Raw genomic sequence first — 22,901 nt, forward strand, 5'->3', positions numbered from 1 at the left:
TCCTCTTTGAAGTAAAGGACAAACCACACTAGACATGACAGACACATGCTGCTGTCTGGTCTGACCGCACTCGATGTGTGTAAGATCATGCTAGAGAGTCGTAGGTCTCTGGGGACATCCCACCTTATTCCAATACTTTGGAATTCAGACCAGTGTTTCATGAAACCAGAGAGTTTCATGTCACAGAGCACGACAGGATGGACGATAGAAAAATGTCCCCTACCTCATTTTTTCAGGAGGTTGTGACAACACACTAAAACAGAGAGAAGGGGAGGGGGAGACTAGTCAAGAAAGGAATAGGAAGATTGTATAATAATGCAGTGGAGTACGATGACGTTGCAGAGGTATCGGAGAAAGGGTGAAGCTGAGAGGAAAAATGATGAGACTTGGGAGACAAGATACAGCAAGGGAAAGCAGGTGCTGAGCAGGAATGAGGAAGAGACATGGGGCAGGGGAGAAACAGGCATTGAAATATATGGGACAAACAAGGAGAAGTAGGCACATGGTAAGCAAAAACGCTAACAACTGGAAAGAGACAAACTGTGCAAGATGAAAAGGGCCAGAAAGAGCCAGAGAGCAGAGCAACAAAGATGGGAATAGCACTGATTTACTTAGCAGGAATCAGTTTATAATTGGACACATTATCATGTATACTTTTTCATAATATAATGGACGCCGTCACCTTTAGCGAACTACAACAGGCAAGCATTCTCCAATAATATTGGCTAGCAAAATAAAAGGCACACACCCTATTGTGCATTATTTAAAATGATATGCAATTGTGGGTTATAATCCTTATAGGACTGAATAACTTTATTTACATTGCTTTTTCGTTTTGGAAGAGGCCAGCGTGTCATCAATCAGCCTGTACTATAAGTAAAGTTACAGCTCGTCTGCATTAATTGCAGTCACTGTCTGCCAGTCTGAATCAGGATGATACATTTGTTTAACAGTAAAATCAGTTTACAAGGGCCCTAAATGTGTGCCCTTCATTTTCTGGTGCTTTTCAGCAGTTGTAAGGTTTTAGAATTTCTCGTTGCTCAAATGGGTATAATTTCTAATATTTTAATGTTTCCCTCGTCTTCATTGCTTGATTTTGCTCGCGAAAAACTGTCACTCTTAGTCGTTGAAATGTCACTCATATTTACTCTGAAATTATGGAAATGTCACACACAGCAATCTGAAACCTTGGCAGCTATGGTCCTTCCTCATTCCAGAGCTGTTTAATTAAGCAGAAAAATGAAAATACACATTTTTGAATATCTGAGCTGGTTTTTGCAGTGCCCAGGATCAACCCAGCAACCTGTGGCCATTTCATTTCCAACTTATCCTTCACATGACATGGCCCCCATCATTTGTTGGACCAGAACTTTGATAACACCGGATAAACTGCACTCTAGAAACTTGGCATGCCATAATGAATCTCGGGGGAGGGGAGGGGGGGTTGCCCTTCACCTTGGGCCCGCGCTTCTTAGGCCCTTGTCCTTCTTTTACACATGATAAATAAACGACGTTAACTGTTGCTTCCTGCTGCAGCTAACGCCGTCACCACTAGATGACGCCAAACACCTTGCTTTCTCGTTTCCATGCTTTAAGTCGCTTCTATTACTAGCTGCTCTTTGTATCGAAATCAAAGCGAGGCCCCGCAACATTTTGGCCCTAAGTCCCACAAACCCTTCTGACATGATTGAAGGTACACAATAAACCTTCCTTTCTAAAAACATCGACATGTTAATGAATCAAGGCTCAAGATTGAAGTTTGTCCTTGAAAAAAATGCCCTAGGCCATGGTAAAACGAGAAGCTTATCTGTACAAGTGGCAGAAGTAAAACGAAGGTTAGTTAAGCAGAAATAGTTCCCATCTGTAGCTGTGGTTCAGAGCCGAACGTCTTGGCAAAAGATGAAAGGAGAATACAAGGGTGGCGCAACTCTTCTGCTCTTCAACTTTTTTGTGCGTGCCCTGTCATTTTCCCCCTCAATGGAATCCATAATCTGTGTGTCCACTGGAGGAGTTTATTTTTCTGTCCAATGGGAAGCACCCAACGGTCGCCCCACCTAGATAGAGAGAGGGCGCTTGTCTGTGTGAGTCCGTTTTTTTTTTCTTAGTGCCACCTTTGCACAAATTGCGGATGTGCCAACCTGCAAGCTACCTGCGTTTGAACACTATCTACATTCACACCCTGCCAGCCCAAACATCTGCCACACTACAGCACCTGAGCTCAATATGCCACATCTGTATTCTGCTGAGCCTCGCCTAGCAGCTAAGCCGACTTCTGTGGAAGAGTGGTGTTTCAGTTAGGGATAATACAAGCAGCCCAAATGGCTGAGGCCAGCCTTCCTTTCATCTGGTTGGTGGAGTGTGTAAGTTGTCTAGCTTTGCTTGGTTTTGAATTGTCTAGTCTCCAATCTATGTAGCTGTGACTTAGAAGAATAGAGTGAAACAGTGCTAACTGTAAAAAAAAAATAGGCTCCTGGCAAACAAAATCAGCATGAATGCCAGTCACGAGGAAGCGAGTCACCAAAAGGGCACAATGAAATGCAGGCAGCCCACCTGGCCACAATTAACTCAATAACCTTCACGTAACCAAGTGTGTAGAGTATGCCAGGACTGCCAGTTTTGTGTGCGTGCTCGCCCTTGATCTGCCCTGGACATCCTTGATTATGTAGGGTACCACGTATGCGCTCTTTAAGTTCATGAGAACCTCCAATGTTTTACCTCTTTACCTTAGGTCTAAGGGTGTTGCAACATTACCTGTGGCCCTTTAACCTCATCCTGGAGCCAATTGGAATATAATTGTAGCTACTACAGTTGCAGAGGTATTGCAGTTTAAAGTCACGATTGAACCCTGGCTTTCAATCTCTGTTCCCCGCTCTAACTGGTCGTTTGGAGGATCCAATGAACACCCCCAGGCCAATAGCTACCCTAACTAATTGAAAATAATGGCCAGGACTGTCTAGTTCTTGGATAACAGCCCAATAGAAGCACTACTAGTCCCCCTCAATTAACTTTTAATGTAGGACTACGCTTCCCCAGAACGGTGTCCCATCTCTTGGACTCTGAATACCAGACCCCAGGAAGCCCCAATAACTAAACACTATGAATCTTTGATGTATGGGAATTAGCCATTGGCACCCTAACGTTTTGATTTTGTAAATGGGCTATACCTAATTTTAGGTGGTGGACCTTTGGGTGGCTTTAAATTTTGGGGCTGTGTTTGTGGAGTCTCAGGCACTTACCGCTCAAGCCCACTAAGGTGACCAGCCTTGCAGTGATGGTGACGGAAAAATGAATGCTTTCTGTCGCGCACCATTGCCCCATTTACTGAACATTCTGTATTAAAAACATTGGGCCCAATTTGAAGTTTGGTGGACAGGGTACTCCTTTGCAAACACGCCACGGAACACTGTTAACTAGGCCCTTGGTCCACCCACCTCATTTAGAGACAGATGAAACTTAAGGTTTACATCAACGCGGCACCATCAGTGGAATACTTTCTCCAATGGGCCAATGGAGTAGGGCCATGAGAGGAAGGAAATTGCACCATTCACACTATTTAGGATGGACAGTGTAATGTCTTATTATTCCTGTCCATCATTGCCAGGCAGGAAAAACCACCCAGGGGTGAGGGACAGAAAAACCCCAATAATGAACCCCACACCGTGGCGGAAAGAATCCTAGGGTGTGGTGTCATTAGGTTTTTGTATTTCAGTAACAAACTCCCACTTTGGGAAGTTGTATCTGAAAAACAATAAAAATTTAAAACATTTGGTGGACAAACATCAAAACCGACTGCAGCTGTCAACTAACTATTTACTACATTGAAAGTAACAAGCAGTATAGCGGTTCCTTTCAATGTATAGAGATGACTGCTGGGTCGATGGTCATCTCCAAATCTGGTGGATGGAGTACCAATTCCTCCATCATCCCAATGGACACTACTTTGTGTGTCAAACCTTAAATCAGGGGCTTAATGATTATGATGATGAGATGGTTGTATTTGTAATCTGCACTATTAACCAACAGGGTATCCTGGCTCTCAAAAAGTGATGGAATTAGAGAGTGAAAAGATACGATTTTAGTGCTTTACAGAAAACAAGATGATTGTCAAAAAGACGAAGTGGGAGTGGGGTAGAGTTTCAAATTTGTAGTGCTTGATAGGAGAATGACTGGCCTCCCATCCTAGATGGATGTTTTGGGAGTGTTCAAGAGCCGGAGAGAAGATAAGCAAAGATCGCCGGTATGACAGTAGGTAAAATTAGGTTTTGCAAAAAAAGAGGGCCAGTATTATATATGGACCTGCGCACTAAGCATATGGCTTTAACGCAAATATGGGCAGGAACAGGAAGCCAGTGAAGTTTGGAAAGAGTATGACAAAAGTCTGAGGTTTTGGGAAGGTTAAAGATGATTGTAGCAGCAACATGCTGAGTGTGGAGAATATAATGTATAAGACCTACATAGAGTAACAGCAGTCCAGTCAGGAAAGGATAAATGATTGTTTCACAAGTTGCAAAGAAGATAGAGGGAGGAAAGGAGGAATTTTCTTCAGCAGACGAAGGTGATGAAAGCAGGTGGATAAATAATACTTTGCTTACCTGAGTGGAAAGGGGAAAGGGGTTTGTCATCCCAGACTCCCACAGTGGGAACTCTGGTTACTGGAGCATGGGACCGCCATGTTTAGCTTACTGCCAAGATAGAGAAGTGTGAGAGAAAATGATTGGAAGCAAATGATAAACAAGTCCCACTTAGACGGTCACAGAAACCCTGTGTGAGTGCTAAAGGGAGAAAAAGTCGGCAGAGAGCGGGTGCCCCAGCAGGTTTACCGGCACACAGAGGCGTAGTTAGAGCTTGTGGCGCCCGGGGCTATTCCTCAGATTGCCGCCCATGGCATTGTGGTTTTGTTGTGATTGTGATTGTGTGAGCTTAAGTCTCGGACTCGAAATTTGAATCTCACCTCACTGTCAAATTTCAGGCCCAAATATTTCTCACGTGTATAAGTGGAATGCTAGTTTTTCATTGGTCTATTAACTAGTGCAAGTAAGTGTTAACTATCTGAACTTGCAGTTGTAGAGGGCTGCGCACAGCACCCCGGGCATTTGCAATTTCTGTTGGAGAATTTCCAGACCCAAGTCTATTGGGTGAAACTTGTGAGTCCAATGCTTCCCCTTGCTCACGCTCCGAACTTGTATCAGTGTCTCCCAATGTTATTGAGTCATAATGTACACTGCTATGTTAACATTGTTTACCAAGAGTTCCAGGCATGACAATGGTGAATAATTCAACCATGTGAATCTATGAAAGATCTAGTATTAGAGAAGACATGTTTAATATTTTTACATTTCAACCATATATAATCTCCAATTGCAAGCCCACCAATTGGATGCTAATGACAAGGATAACTCGTCATGGAGTGCCCATTCATTTCAATGGAAATTACATGAAATTGGAGTTTATGCCATAGCATCCAAGTGGTTAAAATCCATATAACATTTACTAACTCTGCATCAAGTTCTGCTTTTATAAATAACGCAATTTATCCTAAACAGGCAAATAAGCAACTATATTCTCTGTGTCTGATGCAGGATGTGTGTCACACTTCTTGCCAATGTTCTTTACTAGAAACATTAGCCAGGATTTAATTACTGCTCTATTACACAGTTCGTTTACGATCATTCTTTGTCAATCTCAGAAAATCTAGCAATAGAGGCATATCTTTTATACAGAAAACTTCAAATTAACATCATTACACACTCTTCCAAGTTTGCTTCTCTTCGGTGTTCTATCTGGTGTCTATGTCCTATGCAGAGGAAAACTTATTTCATATTGAATAGCCTTGATCAGCGTAGTTTTTTTAAGGACAGAAATCATTTCCAGAGGTAGAATTCCACTTTTCCTGATTTGGCTAAGAAAATAGGAATTCCATTTTCACTTGTGTAGAGCGCTAGAGACAGTATTTTCTGTGAAAGCTCCTTTAAAAGAAATAAAAAGTCTCTATTATATGAAGTTTTTAAAACTGAAAAATACCACACCCAACATAATTTTCCTTAGCTGAGTGACATTGGGCATTAGAGGACTAAGGAAAAGTATTGGTTATTGTAATTTGTAAATATTGATAGCTCTCAGGGCTTTAAGAGGGCCGGGTCTCACCTGTGCTGAGCACTGGCAGTTTTTTAAAGGGGACCTCGAAACGGGTCTTTATCGGGCTCTGGTTTGTGCCCTGGCAAAAGCACTCACTAATGGAGAAGTTACGGCATGACGTCATGCCAGGTGAGCATTGTAGGGGAAGATAAATCCTTTAGAGAGAGTTATTTTCTCTCTGGATTTCCCTTCTCTTTTTCAAACTCAGGAGCAGCAACATTGTCGTGGTGTCACCAGGGCTTTAAGTGTAAGATTTTTCAATATTATATACAAGCCATATTTGCTGCTTATTTATCTTATGCAACTAACAATCATTGACAAAGCCAATAGTCCTGACTTGTTGTAGGTATGATGTTACATGTTGTATCATATATCTGGATACAATGACAGAAACAGCAAAATACAAGTTGGGTGGCACACTATGCTAAACACAGATTTTTAGCTTACGTGTTTTAAGCCACGCCCTTAATTACAATGGCCATGCTCACTCGAGAGACCCTCCAATTTTATCATCCCACTTAAAGCCCTGATAGCTCTTACACACCTATGGAGTTTGTTGTTTATCTGCCGGCAATGGGAATGTAAGTTTTCTGCTCCAGTGATGATTACTTTGTTTAACTTTTGTATTTAATTATTTCTTGGGCATAATTAGCTAACGCCGTTAACTGCTGCTGCAACTCACTGAGGGGGAGATCTAATGAAGCAAAATCACCCGCTTAGTCCGATGCGAGTCCATCCCAGGTTTTTCCAATGCCACCTCTCGAGAACAAGCACTCCTTTTCACCTCTCCCCCTCCCCTTCTCATTTTCCCTTCTTTCTCACATGAGTTATTCAAGATGTTGCTACTTCAGAGTGACTCTGGGACAGCTGGAAATCTCAGGGAGTCTACATCTTTGGCTGAAGCTTGACACATCCTTAAACACACTTTCAATATCGAATCCAATAATACCCAGGTGTAATACCCAGGTGTGAGAAGAAAGGAAATACGTGTTTCACAAAACATTCCGATAGCACACCAATAAGCACACTTCAGTTCATCATCTAAAAAGCTGCCACATTCAATGTACTGCAAGATTTTTGAACTGGGCTGTCTGTGGTTGCAAGACAGACACTGAACATGAAAAAACAATCTGAAATGTTCTTCTCTTCTCATTTCCTGGGCTGAATAGAAGATTTGAGTTGTTTAACTCGATCTGTGGCTACTTGGCTCAATATCTGCCAGAATGTTTTTGAGTCCTTCTCAAATGGGTTAGTCGCTTACATTAAAACCGACAAGTGAACGTCCCCTAATTTTGGGGTGCATGACTCTGCTCGGGAGAGCAACTTAGGTAAAGCAGGCCCCCCTATTAGGCCAAGTAGAATGTGGAAATTACACCGGGGCTTTCCTGAAACAACGTGACTATTCGGAATCAAACCGCGGCGCGGCGACGCAACTGCTCGTCTGCTCTCCTCCGGCTGATGGACCCGACGCGAACCGCCGTGAGCAGAAAATCCTCCTGATGCCTACAGCAAAATCCTTGTGCTGCCTGATCCACGGAAAAGAGGCGAGCGTGTGGTGGTCATGGAGCGCGTAATGCATCACTGACACGCTACTTTTCAGCGCAACGCAAGGGCTGACCAAACATTATGCCCAGGGCCATCATTGGTAGCGCTTTCGCGGGCTACATGATTGACGGCCCTGGGACGGGACCCACACAACCACAAACAAGGTACGTCGCACGTGCTGCACTGCAGGCAGCATGATTTGCAATCAGGTGTGCTTGCTCTTCCACGCGCGGGCCCCAGTAGCGGCGGCGGCCTTTATAATTTATTTGGGGACAATGACACTACTGTAGTGTCAGTGAGTGTCCCCAAATAAATTATAAAGGCTGCCGTCATGGGCCGCCGCCCCCACAATAGTGCCGCCTGGGGTGGACCGCCCCCACCGCCCCCCCCCTAGCTACGCCACTGCCGGCACAGTGGGAATTTTGATGAATATGTAACTACAAAGGACACCATCCCCCTCTCGGTTCATGGAGCCGGTATCCCCTATAATCTAAGATCATTTTCCTCGTGCGTGTTCAGGTAGCCCTCACCTGAGCACCTTAGTATTTTATTCTTTTTTTCATTGATTTTCCACCTCACTAAGTAAGTAGGTGAATAGGCCCCGAAAAGGAAGTTATGGATCCCAGGCTCTGAGGAATGCCGCAGACCCGTATGGGTTTCTAAGATGGGCAGAAACATGTTGGCCTGATTCTTATGGTGGTGTGAGTCATCGCTCTCATATTACCGCCCCACAAGTTTTTAACCCTACCTATGGTACCCGCTAATATAGGCAAACAGCAAGGATACAATAAAGTACTTTTCATTCACGGTCTTGGATCCCTTAGTTGTCCAGTAGCTTTTATCTAAGAACTCCCTCCTGCGCCGAGTCCAACAGGATGTTGAGACCGCCCTCGAGTTACTGTCCTTCAGGGTGGGGGATGTTTCCAATGATGAAGCATGACCCAATTTTGTGTGTGACGCTTTCTCTTCCATAAGAATGACCTTACCTCCTTTTAGCACTCTCCCGCGGTTTCTGTGATGGTCCAAGTGGTGCTTGTTGGCCGTTTGTCTTCCGGCAAGAATACCAATAGTGTATTCTACCTGCAGGTGCTGTGCATTTTGTGATAACATTCTCTTCCTAGGAGGGTGTACAGCGGCTTACCTCCTCCTCTCTTGCACGTGTTACGTGCGAGAGACAAACTCATTACCTAATAGCAACATGTCTGTTTTGTCTGTATTGATTTTGAGATGCTTGGAAGCCTTCCTAGCAACCATAGAAAGTAACTAGGAACGGAGATTGCAGAGGAAAAGAAATTGCCAAGGTGGAAAATAATCTATCACCAGCATAAGAGAAAAAGGGAAATCCGAAGGAATGAATAAGACAAGCAAGAGGAGCAACATACACATTGAAAATGAATTAGACTAAAAAACTAAAGAATCCAGCAATGACAGACATACGTTTCCAAATATAGCTTTATTTGTCACAGGGCTCATGTTCATCTGCCTTATAAAGCCTTATGGCAGACAGCAATATTGTATGTGGGGTCTTATCTTTCCCAAGATAGCACTGTGACACTCCATGTTTTGTGGTGTTGTTCATTATTTTAGGTTCTATACCTTCTTAAATTGTAAAATACTTATTTTTTTTAAAGAAGTAACTTTAACTGAACATTGAATGTACTGAGTGTGATACGGTAACTTAGTTCCAAACACTCTGCCATCTCCTTGAGTTAGCCTTGACCTCTCACCAGCACGGATGTATGTCGTTACTACGCATGCATTTACAACGCATGCCTTTACAACGCAACTTTTACAACGCAAGTCGTTACAACGACTTGCGTTGGGGGGCGCTGGATAGTGAATAGTTTAATTTACTATTCCAGCTCCAGTCCCCGTGGATAGTAGGGAAGGAGTTGGATAGTAAATTAATCTATTCCCTATCCTGGAGCGCCCCCAGCGAAAGTCGTTGTAATGACTTGCGTTGTAAAAGTTGCGTCGTAAAGGCACAGCGTTGTAAAAGTTGCGTAGTAAACGCTGTTTCCCACTAGCACTACGCATAGAGAGGCAAGTGTGCAAAAGGAGTAACCTGGTGATCTAGTTCGAATGCAATATTTTTTTCAGGCCTCAACCAGTTATAAACAACGGTTCCAACCATGAATACTATCCATTATCCACAGACTGCCCAAGAATCGGCTGTGGAGAGAGGTGGACCTGGTGTCAACACTCAACTAAGCGACACCACCTCCTGGAACGGAGCCATCAGTTGATGGCTGAGTAGGTGCCAGCAGGGCACACATAATGTCACGGAGTTAGAACCTGCTGGCAAGGATGTGGTGGAACAGTCAACACAGGTTTATTGCAATAGTAAAATCAGATTTCAAATGCAAACATAAATCTTGCACAAATTGCAAAGCACAAAAAGGAAATTCTAAAGGCAGTATAGAGCATTGTAAACAGATAGTAGAACACAGCAAAGACAACATAAATGTAATATTTAATGAAACACCATAAAAAATGAAATGCTTGAAGCGCGAGGAAAGGAAAGATTTTAGCTGCCAAGTACAATCGATCTATGAAATACTAACTGAAAGCATTTACTGGGAAGAGGCCATAGGCTCACAAACGTAAATATTCCGACTGATGTGTCAGTTAAAAAAAAACAAAATTCAGTGCCCAGGGCAATACAGCTAAGGGTTCATGGTTGCTAGATTGTTTCCAGGCAAAGGGCACACTTTTCAGATTTAAATGTGCATTGGTGACGCAACCTTTCTGTAAACAAAGAACGAGTAACAGCTTGAAAGTTGACGCACCACTCCATGGACTCGAAAGAAGTGACATCACACGGCCAGAATATGAAGTTAAAAAGTTAAAATAAAAGAAATTTGAGGAGCGGATGAAAGAAATTTGAGGAGCGGATGTAGCTTTACGTCTAGAGTAGTCGACCTCGCTGTTGAGGAGGCGGGATCAAGTCTCGGCAGGGACACTCAACATCCTGTGATTCTGGGCAAATCACTTAATCTCCCCGTGCCTAACAAAAATGAATGTGTCCTCATGTAACGAAACGGGTGCCCATGTAAAGCGCTCTGATAACTTGTATCTTTGGTCGAGTTCGCGCTATATAAAACTCTAAAAAATATATATATATATTAATGACGAAAAGAATGAGAAAGCAGCATGTCTATTTTAGTTACATTCCTTGAGTTAATTTTGGTGCAGCCATAATGTCAGGGAAACCAGCCATGATATACCAGGTGTGAAGCCATTATGTATATGGGGCACAGCAGATGCTATAGTATACAGTCATTGTACGCTCAATGACAACGTTAGATACCTGGGCACAGCTTAAATGATCTGGCACAACCTAAATGCCCAGATAAGGCTTCAAATGCAAAGGCACAGCTCAAATACCAGGGCACACAGTGAAATACCCGAGCACAACCATCATATGCCCTCTGAAAACATGCGATCTGCCAGCTCCCAACAGCTATGCTGTTTTTAGTTTTCCCAAATTCCTTTTGTGCTGATTACCAAAGCCTTCCCATATGATGGTTCACTCAAGTCTTGAACCTTATCTTTCAGATGATTTGTATCCTCTTCTCATAAAGATGTTGGTCTTGTGGAATATTCTGTTTTTTTACTTAAGCTCTGTTTTTTGTTTTGCATTCTTCGATGCCTCCTTTTTGGCTTTCAACTGGAGCTTAGGCTGTTTACCAGCAGTTTTTTGAGTCTTGTCTTTTTCTGTTTTATATAGCACTTAAAGAAAACACATTTTCTTTTGTCCTGTAATTGAAGCATTATTGTTGGACATGGGTGGGGAGCTTTGCTTGATCTTGCATAAATAGCACTTATTAGTATCATATGAGGCTGCTTCCCTTCGTCTAGTTTGAGAAATGCTGTCTTGTTGTATGTGTTATTATCTACCGACATTGTAAACCTAATTTTCCACCTGCACTATGGTGATTCTTTCTCATCCATGCTTCCTGGTGGTTTAGAAGTGACCGTGCGCAAAGCATAGGGGACTGGACTTGCTGACTGTGGCTCGGTAGTCACTGGTACCATCTTTGGTGGAACTTCTAATTGTCAAAAGTTCAAAGTCAATTCAGGTGGGTGTATGGGGCTCTAACTCTTGACGGTTCATGGCTGGTTCGTTAGATTGTCGTTGTTACCACTTTAATTGAAAACAATAGCATTGATGCCACAGTGGCTCTGACTTCAAGTCGATCATGAGTTGAAGTCAGGGGCTACTCTCTGGAGTGACCCAAGTATGTGTGCTTGACTCATACTGCATATAGTTATTTGTTGAACTTAGTGGTTAGTTTATTTGCTGTGTTTTTCATTCATAGACTGTTTGCGCCTCCCTTCGCTGCTCCAGCTGCTTTGTCTCCTTCATTTTCCTGCATCCCGCACTGTCGGCATGTAGGTTCTGGTACTCAGGCTTTTGTGGACTGGAACCAGGTATTTAAGTGGGATTGAAAAAAAAGTGGGGGCCTCTAAAGAGGGCGTGGCCTCTGCAAATAAGTTTGTGGCTTAAACAGGTAAACTACATTTCTGTGATTCCCATAGTGTGCCACCTGACCAGTATTTTGGGGACTCTCTGAGTGTTCTGTTATTGTATCCAGATATACAACACAACTGACTTGCACCTAAAATTGGCTTTGTCAGTGGTGGTTAGCTGTTTAAAATAAATGAGTAACAGCAATGATTTTCTTGTTTGTTGTAAATGAATACTGAAAATGTTTGAATTCTGAAATTGTGAGATTATGAATTAAACATTACTGAGGCTTGTGGAAGGGTCTTCAGAGTGTCTCAATCACTCCCATTCTGTTTACTCTATGTTGGACAACTAAGGGGGTCATTAGGATGGCGGATTTCCCGCATCCTCCGGGACGGCGGAAGCCACCGCCAGCCCGGAGGATGCGGGAAAACCGCCGCGGATGCTGGAAAGACCCACCGCCAAATTAGGATGGCTGGTGGGTCTTTGAATCTGTCCGCCGCTTTTCCGCTGCGGTCGCCTTCCGACCGCGGCGGAAAAGCATTAACATGGCTGGCGGTGTCTATCAGACACCGCCAGCCATATTAGGATGGCGGAATTCATATGCTTTTCCACGGCGGCTTTTCCGCAGTGGAAAAGCATACGGACATTGACTTCAGGGGCTCGGGGCTAGTTGCGGGCCCCCTTGGTGAAGGGGGGGGTGGGGGGTGCACATGGGGGGGACCTATGGTACCCCCTGCATTTGCCTGGACAAAGCTGCAGGCACCGCTGCTTTGTGCATGCAAATGCCGTGCCTGCATTTTTAATATTGCGGCGGGTGCAGCTTGAAGCTGCACCGCCGTAATGTTAAAGATTGAGGATGTGACCGCCACCCTGGCGGTCACATCCTAATCTGCACGGAGGGACCGCCACAGCCCCTGCGGACGGTCCCTCCTACTCTATGGTGGCGGACGGACTCAGGTCCGTCCGCCATCATAATCGGCCCCTTAGTCCCTTTACTTCAACAAGCTACCTCCCTCTATATTGCACTTTCACTCCACAAAACAAAAATTACTTTAAATTATGACCATCAATTGATTAAGGATCATCAAATACCAATAATCCTCCAGATGCCCAGCCCCCTATATTGGTCACCTAATCAAAATTGCATGACCTCATTTAACTCCTACACCAAGCTGTAAGCCCTATACACTACATTTCGATATCTATTTGAGTGACTTGCCTCTCTCAACCACCAGTCCATAATTCCTTCCTCTCACAAACCAGCAATTACTCACCTGCAATCTTTCAGTCTTCTAAGACTTGTATACCAGAGCTATTCACCCCGCCAATCATTCACATGAACTAGCAAACTTTTGATTCCACCACAAACAAACTAGAGGAATTTGTATTAGGATTAAGCATTTGCTCTTACTCACAGAGGCACATTATTCACCCCTGATGCTGCTGTTGCCCTGGAGGAGGATCCTCCTTCTACTTGTTCATTTTTAAAAATTGGCCAAGAAGGAGATAAGACTAAGAATAGGCACCAGCTAGCAGGGCGCTCCTTCGAAATCCTTGCTGCTTTCACTTTCACGAATGTCAATCTCACCAGTTACAAATGGACATTTCTGGATCAAGTCGTAGCACGTTGGATTTTGGACACACACAGAAAATGCAGTGGAACTTCTACTGAGTCGTTTGAAATGCTACATAAAACCCTGATTCACCTCTAGACACCAATAACCAGGTTCAAGTGGTCATTTGAAACAACTAGGATTTTATTCAAACTTTTACGGCACTAGATGGCCAAAAACTAAAGCTGCAACCAGTAGGACCAGTTGGTGAACTGGCACTTCTACTAGGGGTAGCGAGTAACAGAAAATTGATGGGAGCATCTGCACTTTCGTCCAGCATCTCATGGAGGGTGGTGCACGTTCAACCCACAAGTCTTCAACAAAAGACTGGGCTGGCTGACAAAATGTTACCTGATCTCACATGTCAGATAAAAGGTGTCTGTTCGTTTAAATGTTATGGAAGTGCCACAGCATTCTGAAACATATGAGATTTTGGCAAGTGCAAGGTGCCTGTTATGGTTTTTTAACAGACCCCACAATGTAGACTACACTGGCACTGTGGCATTTGTTCTCTGCCAGCCTCCTCAAGCTACAGGCTACAAGTAAAAGCTCCAAACAATGACAAAGGACTCCAGTTCCAAACCAGGTGGCAAACAACAGGCTAGATATAAAACTGAGGTTTAACCCTGAGGTTTAGGTATATATGTATATGTGCACAGTTAGCTAGAAGCATATACACACCTATATATACATATATATATATATATATAAAGATACATGTAAATAGCTTAAACAAACAACACTACTTTGCACTGAAAGTTTGTTGGACAAATTAATGTCACTGGCAAGGTACTGTGTCTGATTGTTTGTTTCTTTGTGTATCTTGGCACATTCAGAAGCAGGCCCGGACTGGAGCTATTGGGCACCGGGAGTTTTCCTGGTGGGTTGGCAGGGTGGGAGTCAGTTTCACTGCCAGTGGAGGGTGCTTTAGTTGCAGGGGACCAGTCTGTCATCTTTCCTGCCTACAGCACTTATAAATTATGTAACATATATGGTTTTAAAAAGTTCTTCAGAACCATTTGTTTTTGAATTTGGATGGATCCTGTCTCCTGCAGGGTCACCAAGAGAAGCACGAGGGGCGTGGGGGTGAGTAGTCTGCTGTTTCTTGGGACAGAATCCACATTTATAAAACAAGCATTTACAATGCAACGGTTTCGCCTTTGGAGAAGTTAGAGCTATTGGCAGCGCCTGAGGAAAACAGTGCGCAGGCCCCGGACCGCTGCCTGGGACCCGGGATAGGGCCCGAGCACTGCAGAGCACTGCATGCTCTTTGAGGGGGCGTGACAGACCCTTAAGAGAGGGAGGCCCGCACTGCATGACTGCATTAAGTGTACTAGGGAAATGCAAGCAGGGTGATGCAGGAGGCCCGCGCTGCAGGCCAAGCCCAGCATGACTGGGAGCGGCGCCGCATGGATGTGTGCTGCACCCAGACAGAAGGCATGCGAAGCTCGTTGTGGAGACGCGTCACTGCAGCAATGCACTGCACGACACGAACACGGGGGTTTATACACTGGCATGCAGGGGGCGTGGGGGAATTTCAGCACTGTCGAAATGGTGTGCACCGGAACAACGCAGGCCGGGGCAGTGTGCACTGCAGGGCATGCTGAGGAGAATCCGTACTGAAGCGCACTGCATGCTGTAAATAGCACAATTCAGACAGTGCTCTGAGGGACGGGCAGTGGGCCTTTCTGCGCTGCACTTTATGCCAGGGAAGGGCACTGCTGCATGCCATGCAAGGCACAGTGCAGACAGGCCTCTGAGGGTCGGGGGTCCCCTGCACTGCATGCGGTGAAATGGCACAGTGCAGACAGGGCTCTGAATTCCAGCGCTGCACTGCCCCTCGTACATGCGGAGACTGAGGGCAGGGCCCTGTGCGAGAGGTAAGCACGGTGCCCCTTCAAGCAGTGCGCTGCCTGCCCTGCGCACTGCCTCTCGGCGCCTGGAGGGGCGTGTATCCGGGATGGGAAGATATGAATCTATCATCTCCGGGGCTGCCAGAGCTCATTACGTCTGCCGTGCCCTACATTCAGGTCCTGATGCAGGGAGACGCCTCGGCAGCCCCAAGTGGCATAGGGTGTGTTCTCCACCACGCCACCTCCTGAGTCCTGACCATCACACAAAGCCGTGGGGGAGGGGCGCCTTCTAGGCGCATCATCTCTGCCGGTGAATGCAGACGAGATTCCAGAGTAAAATGAATTCCTTCACAGACATTTTCATTTAACCCTCTTTCCACAAATTATCAACAAATTAACGGCGTTGGCTCTTTTCTAGGCGCTGAACATCGCCGCCCGAATACCGCAATGGGTCGTTAAATCGCGATATACATGGGTTACCGACGACAGTCCCTTCGTACAGACTCTCGGTCCCTTTCAGAGGATGACCCGCCAGCTACCAGGACACAATCATGCGTTCCATGGGCCAGTGAAAAATTGAGTGGGCGGTTAAAAATATTTACTGCCAAACGTTCAGGGGCGGCTGGTGACATTTGAAAGTGGTGAGGCGTAAACTAATTTGCATATTGCACCGCAGCGATCGAGCGCAGCGAGCGAGCCCAAACCACCTTGCATCCATCCATACATCATTCATGCATCCACCAATCTATCCACCCACCCACCCTGCATCCAAACATCATTCATTCATGCATCCACCCATCCATCCATCATGCATCCACCCATCATGCATGCATCCATCCATACATCATTCATACATCCACCCATCCATCCACCCACCCATCCTGCATCCATACATCATTCATTCATGCACCCACCAATCCATCCATCCACCCATCCATCCATCCACCCATCATGCATGCATCCATGCATGCATCCATCCATACATCATTCATGCATCCATCCATCCACCCATCCATCCATCATGCATCCACCCATCATGCATGCATCCATGCATCCATCCATACATCCATACATCATTCATGCATCCACCCATCCATCCACCCATCCTGCATCCATACATCATTCATTCATGCATCCACCCATCCACCCACCCATCCATCCTGCATCCATCATTCATGCATCCATCCACCCATCATGCATGCATCCATCCATGCACCCATCCACCCACCCATCCACCGAACAATCATTAATTCACCCACCCTGCATCCATCCATCATTCATGTATTTTTATGACCATATAAAAATAAATTATGGACTCTATCAAGCCTTTAGGATCGATGTTGAAGGATGTGCCAGTTTACATATTACATCACCCCTACCTTTTTATGCTGGAAACCTTCTACCGCCCATGTATTTGCCATCCTGTGAGCCCTAGGTATGTACTATATGTACTATACAAATTCACATACAAACATACACCAACATGCATGCAATAATAAATGCATATATCATGCTATTCCGCCTCTACCGTTTGCTAACATTTTGAAATTGTATAACCTTAGTTCAAAGAGTACATTATATTTGTAGTGACAAAGTTGTTAACTCATTTTCTGGAAAATGTTTATAACATGAAATCTGTTGAAGGCTGTTGTTGCAACTATCAAAATAGAAATTCTGAGAATTTTTACATTTTCAAAACCCCATGCCGTGAAATAAACGGGTGACCTGGAATAGACGCACACATTTCTGCAGCAGATGCTTTAACACACTGAACTATCTCAAGTCATTTGTGCAAGCTAGTTTACTGGAACACCGAAAAACACACACTCTTACCTTGCTGCCGGTCCCGCACACGTCACAGGCTCACAGCGCCCCTGGCCAATCCTGGCGCCAGGGGCACAGGTACCCTCTCGCCCACAGCACACCCATTAGGGCTCCTGATGGGCATGCGCAACGCCGCAAAAACACAAATGCGCATGCGTGGGCACGGGTAAAAATTCACCCTCCGTCCCCACGCATGCGTACTTGTGTTGCCGCCTGTACAATCATGTCAATGAATCAACATGACGCCCGCCCGGCGGTCTGACGTCATGTTGATTCATTGACATGATTGTCATGAGGGAGCTGCAGGCGGCGTCGGGCAGGGGGGCTACGCCCCCACGCCCCAATGGACGAACCGCGCCTGCAAACGTTTGATGGATGATTGATTTTTTTCGTACAGGTAGATCGGCGTGTGATCTTTTCAAGCGCCGCTCTGTGCACATGTATCGCTTGCAGGTTTTTTTTCCTATGGGAATTTAAATAACTGCTGTCAGGTGGAGAATATATTTACATATATGTGAGCACAGCGGGAGGCACACGGACAGCGGGAGGCACACGGACAGCGGGAGGGGGCAGCGGGAGGGGGGCGGGCAGGCACACGGACAGCGGAAGGGGACGGGCAGGCTCACGGACAGCGGGAGGGGGCAGGCTCACGGACAGCGGGAGGGGGGGCGGCAGGCACACGGACAGCGGGAGGGGGCGGGCAGGTACATGGACAGCGGGAGGGTGATCAGGAAACAGTCAGCGGGACAGGGACAACACGGAAAATGAACACAAACATCGGTGGTAAAAAAAAAAAAGTACACGCCCACAGTGGCCACGTCTTCATGACGTTGTGGAGAGGGAAAGAATCGGCGGGAACGCCCACCAATCGCCTCGGGAAATGACGGACAGTTCTCTCTTCCAATGGCTAGCCTCCATTTATGGAGCTAGCCAATGGAAGAGAGAGGCTGAACTAAAGCACACAGTGTAAGACATAAGATTTCGCCCTGGGCGAAGCACTGCTTCGCAGTGCTTTCGCCAGGTCGAAACCTAAAAAGACTCTTCAAGATACTAAACAGTGTATTTCTTGAAAATGTGATCGTCTAAACACATTTCAGTATAGTAAATTAAATTATACCATTGCATTCAGTGGCAATTGTTAGAAGTAACAGATTCTAATCTCGAATTTACAAATATGTATGCCACCACCCTGACAACGATACTATTAGTGAACCATGGGCAAAGCTTTTTTTCTCCCTCTATACGTAGCCTAGGGTCTTACTGTAGATGGAGTAACATTAAAGTCTTTTATTTTTGTAATGTATTTAAAGGTCCTGTCATGTGATGATGAAGGAAAAGTAGGCACTGTGAAAAAAGTAATTGCCTAGGATCAAGCAATGTGGTCAAGGGGAAGCCGGGATTGGAGCAAGGATTTTGTGCAATTCAGCCACTACATGGTCATTTGAGTCTCTCTCCTGTTTAAGATTAAAGCTTAACGCGCTGTGTTTAATTCTTGGAGGTGCTAAATCAATGCACTGTGTTAAATATATACAGGAGATGCATGTTTCGTATGGCTTGTTAGTGGTAGTGTTTGAGGAAAGTGATGTACAAATGCAGAAGCGAAAAGTAATACCAGAGCACCCAACCTTGGAGTGTACATTGAGACTATCTGCTCCACGTGTAGTCGATGTTATTTGTCATCTACTCTTGAATTAATTCATCCACCCATTCCTCACCATTCAACTATTCATTCATTAAGCCAAGCAGCCATCTCTCCAGTCTACATTCATTCCACGAATGGATAAGGTTCGATGATGTAAAATGCTTTGTAACACGCACCGTATTTGGATTTTGTTTTAAAAATGTCTTGTGAGTGAAGAATTCCCCCCCACACTCACACACACACTCACCCCCATTTACTCTTGCAGTGATCAGGTTCGCTCACTCACTATATGCAGCATGGGGGCTTGTCCGACAAATGCGGCTGCCCGAGGCCACGCAGTGGCCATCAGGAGGGCGGCCCCTTAGATACAGAGGGCATCCCCCCCGCCCCTCTTCTCTGCCTCTCTCCTCCCCCGGGCAGGCGGAGTCCCGAGGGGAGTCAGGAGGAGCTGGGTGGGCACTTCCGGTGCGGCAGGCAGGGCGAGGGGTACTTAAGCCCCCCTCGCCATTTTCCCTGCCTCTTTGCCGCACCGGACGAGTCGCAGTGTCCTCATGTGGGGACACATTTCGCTGCTTGTTGCCGTTGGATCATCCTTGTGACGCGTCGTGCCGGGTCTGGCGTCGGTTTTTGTTCCGGTGAGTGTGGGCACTGCAGCCGTAGGTTTCCCCCCCCTCTCCTGCCTCTGACTCCGTGTGGGAGTCGGGTCGGACTTTTGGTTAGGCAGAAGTTGGGGCCGGCGTGGTCCGCGAACCCTCCTCATGGTGGGTGGTGTTGTGCGGCAGAGGAATGAGTGGCATCGAGCTTGGGGGCCGGGGTCACGTTTGTGTAGCACGGACACTGCTGCGGTCAGTAAGGAGTGTAGCAGAGTGCCCCCCCGTCCCTCACCGGTGGCCATTTTGAGGAGGGCAGTCGGGGCTCAGGGGCAGTTGCGCGAAGCTGTTGCACTGCCAGGGCTGGGACAATGTGTTCTCGAGCGGGGGGGCTTTAAATTTGGCATGCCTCTTCTTCCGGTTCGTGTACCACTAATAGGATGGTGGGGGTCGGGGCTGCCGTGTCCCAGGCCTACCTGTGGCCGCTCCGTCTTTCTCACAGTCCAGACTGGTGTTAGTCTGAAATAATACTTATTGTGTTGACGTGGGCATACATTGCGCCTAGAAAGTTACTATAGGTTTAGTTTCCGCTCTCCCTATTAGAATGGGCACAGTAGCTTTATGGTGTTTACGTGCGCATACATTGCGCTTCGGAAGTGGCTATAGGTTTAGTTTCAGCTCTTCCTACTAGAACGGGTACAGTAGCTGACGTAGGTCTATCAGTCGATTTCGCAATAACTAGGAAGTGTCGCGTTGTCACCGTTCCGCGCGCTTCTTGCAATCACTTGGGTGCATGGGCGTCCGCAGGGTGGGCAAGGAGGGGCGCTTGCCCCCCCCTGGAGCGCCTCTCCTTGCCCCCCCTGCGCAAGCCCATCTGTACAAATGCATCCAGGAGTCAGGCCTGACGCCGGGGCTTTTAAGCATTGCAGGGAACAGAGCTGTTCCCCTGCAAAAGGCCTCAGCTCCCTGATGGGGCGCCTCGCACTCCTCTGAGCACAAGAGCAGCCATGGGCATCCGCAGAAATTTTGCCTGGGGGGGGGGCGCTAACCTGGCAAATGAAGGGGCAGGGCTAATGTTAATCAATAGGGGCGGGGCTAAAATGGCAGACAATCAGGATCGGGTAATGCTCAGGCCAAGCTGAAAAAAAAAGTGGTGAATTCTGCATTTGAAACTGTACAACAATTAGAGCACACATATGAACCCTAATATTACTCCCCTGCCCCCTTAAAACTCATACATTCCCTAATCCCTGAAATTAGCCCCTTGGCACCCCAAAACCCATAACCCATACCCGCCCTGACCCCTAAAATTGTCCCCCTGGTACCCAAAAACCCATACCCGCCCTGAACCCTAAAATGTCCCCCCTTGCAACCCAAAACCCATACCCACCCTGAACCCTAAAATTACCCCCTTGTACCACAAAACCCATGCCCACCCTGAACCCTAAAATTACCCATGCCCCCCCCAAAACTCATACCCGCCCTGAACCCTAGCATTACCCCTGGCACCCCAAAACCCATATCCACCCTGAACCCTAACATTTCCCCTAGCACCCCAAACCCCATACTCGCCCTGAACCCTCAAATTATCCCTGGCACCACAAAACTCATACCCACCTTGAACCCTAAAATTATCCCTGCCACCCCAAAACCCATACCCACCCTAAACCCTAAAATTACCCCACTGGCATGCCAAAAGCTGAACACTATGGGGCAGATTTACAAGCCCCTGCGCCACTTTTGTGTCACTATTAACATGGGAAAAGTGTCGCAAAAGTGGCCCAAGGGGCTTGTAAATCTACCCCTACAAGCTTACACTACATTCGCATATTTGGAGCGGACTGTCCTCCTTGAGGTTTCCATGCATGCAAGTCTAAAACACTGTAACCTAGATATGAAGCCAGTAGGTCATGCTGGTGATGCTGCAGAATGCATTAAAGTTACTGGAACTTACTTAAAAACTGCTGCCTGCTCTTCTGATACTATTCGGTGGAGTCGGGCTGATCAGCGGCACTGTCGTCCTGGCATCCAGCCCTCCCGAAGGTCTCACTTTCTAGATAGGTGTCGGTCAAATGTCTCATGGATTCTCCTTGCCTGGGCCTCCTCTGCTTCTTCGTCTGTGCTCTTGGATGCAAAAAGAGACAGATCCATGGCCCTGTTCACCATTTATCTGGTGAGCAGTGCCATGGATGTGTATTCCATACAAGTGCACAGACAGCAGGGAGAAAGGGATGGCAGTGCAGGTGACGCTTTCCTTTGTAAAGTCATTCCTGCTGGCGTCATAGCCCATGGTTTGCTGTCTGTGCACTTGTATGGATACACACCTATACAAGTGCATAGACAACAAACCCTGGGCTATGATGCCAGCAGAAATTCCTATACAAAAGAAAAGCGTCACCATCCCTTTCCCCTTGCTGTGCACATCTTCCCACTCCCACGCCATGACCAGGCAGCTAGAAGTGGTGATTTGTCATTCTGAGGGGTGTGAATGTTATAAGAATGTGTGTGCCCGGCTGAGACAGCTTCCCGGCACACCACACACACACAGCCGCACCCAGTACTTCACACAGGTCTTTAAAAGACCATTTACTTGGTAATGAGGCTTTGTTGTGTTTTCACCCCTACTTAGAGACCCTGCATCTCCACTCTGCACATGGCTTTGGCTGGATGAATTAGCCCCCCCCCTCCCGAAATTTGAGGGAGAGGAGTTGACGTGAGGTTTAAAAGAGGGGTGAACAAGGGATTGAAGATACTGAGTGGTGACCGTGATGGGGCAGCCATTTAATGCAGTTTCCTTTACAAATAGGTTTATTGTACAAATCTAATTTGACATACTCGCAGACAGCAAATGCTGCTGCCTTTCCATGGTGTCTGAAAGTTTTGTTCAGGAAGTTGGGTCGTCGAGCTGATCGGGTTATTTTCTTCCTTCATGTGGTGGTGATGAGTGGGTTGCAGGGCACCTGCACTTGTCGCCTCTGTCATTGGTACCCCCTCCATCTGAACGCCAAGGATCACCGCCCCCCCCCCAACCACCGGTACCTGGAGGGGACAATGTGATGCCTAGAGTGACCAACTGGCATGGGTGCAAATTCAGGAGAGTGAGTGTAAAAATTCAGGACAAAAATTCAAGACAGGAGGTCAAAATTCAGGACAAAGGTAAGGTTTAAAGACACATCAGAGAAGGTTGTGCAATAGTATATAAGTAAGTAAATAGACAACCACTAC

The sequence above is a fragment of the Lissotriton helveticus genome, chromosome 5_1 (assembly GCF_964261635.1).
Source record: "Lissotriton helveticus chromosome 5_1, aLisHel1.1, whole genome shotgun sequence".
Lineage (NCBI taxonomy): Eukaryota > Metazoa > Chordata > Amphibia > Caudata > Salamandridae > Lissotriton > Lissotriton helveticus.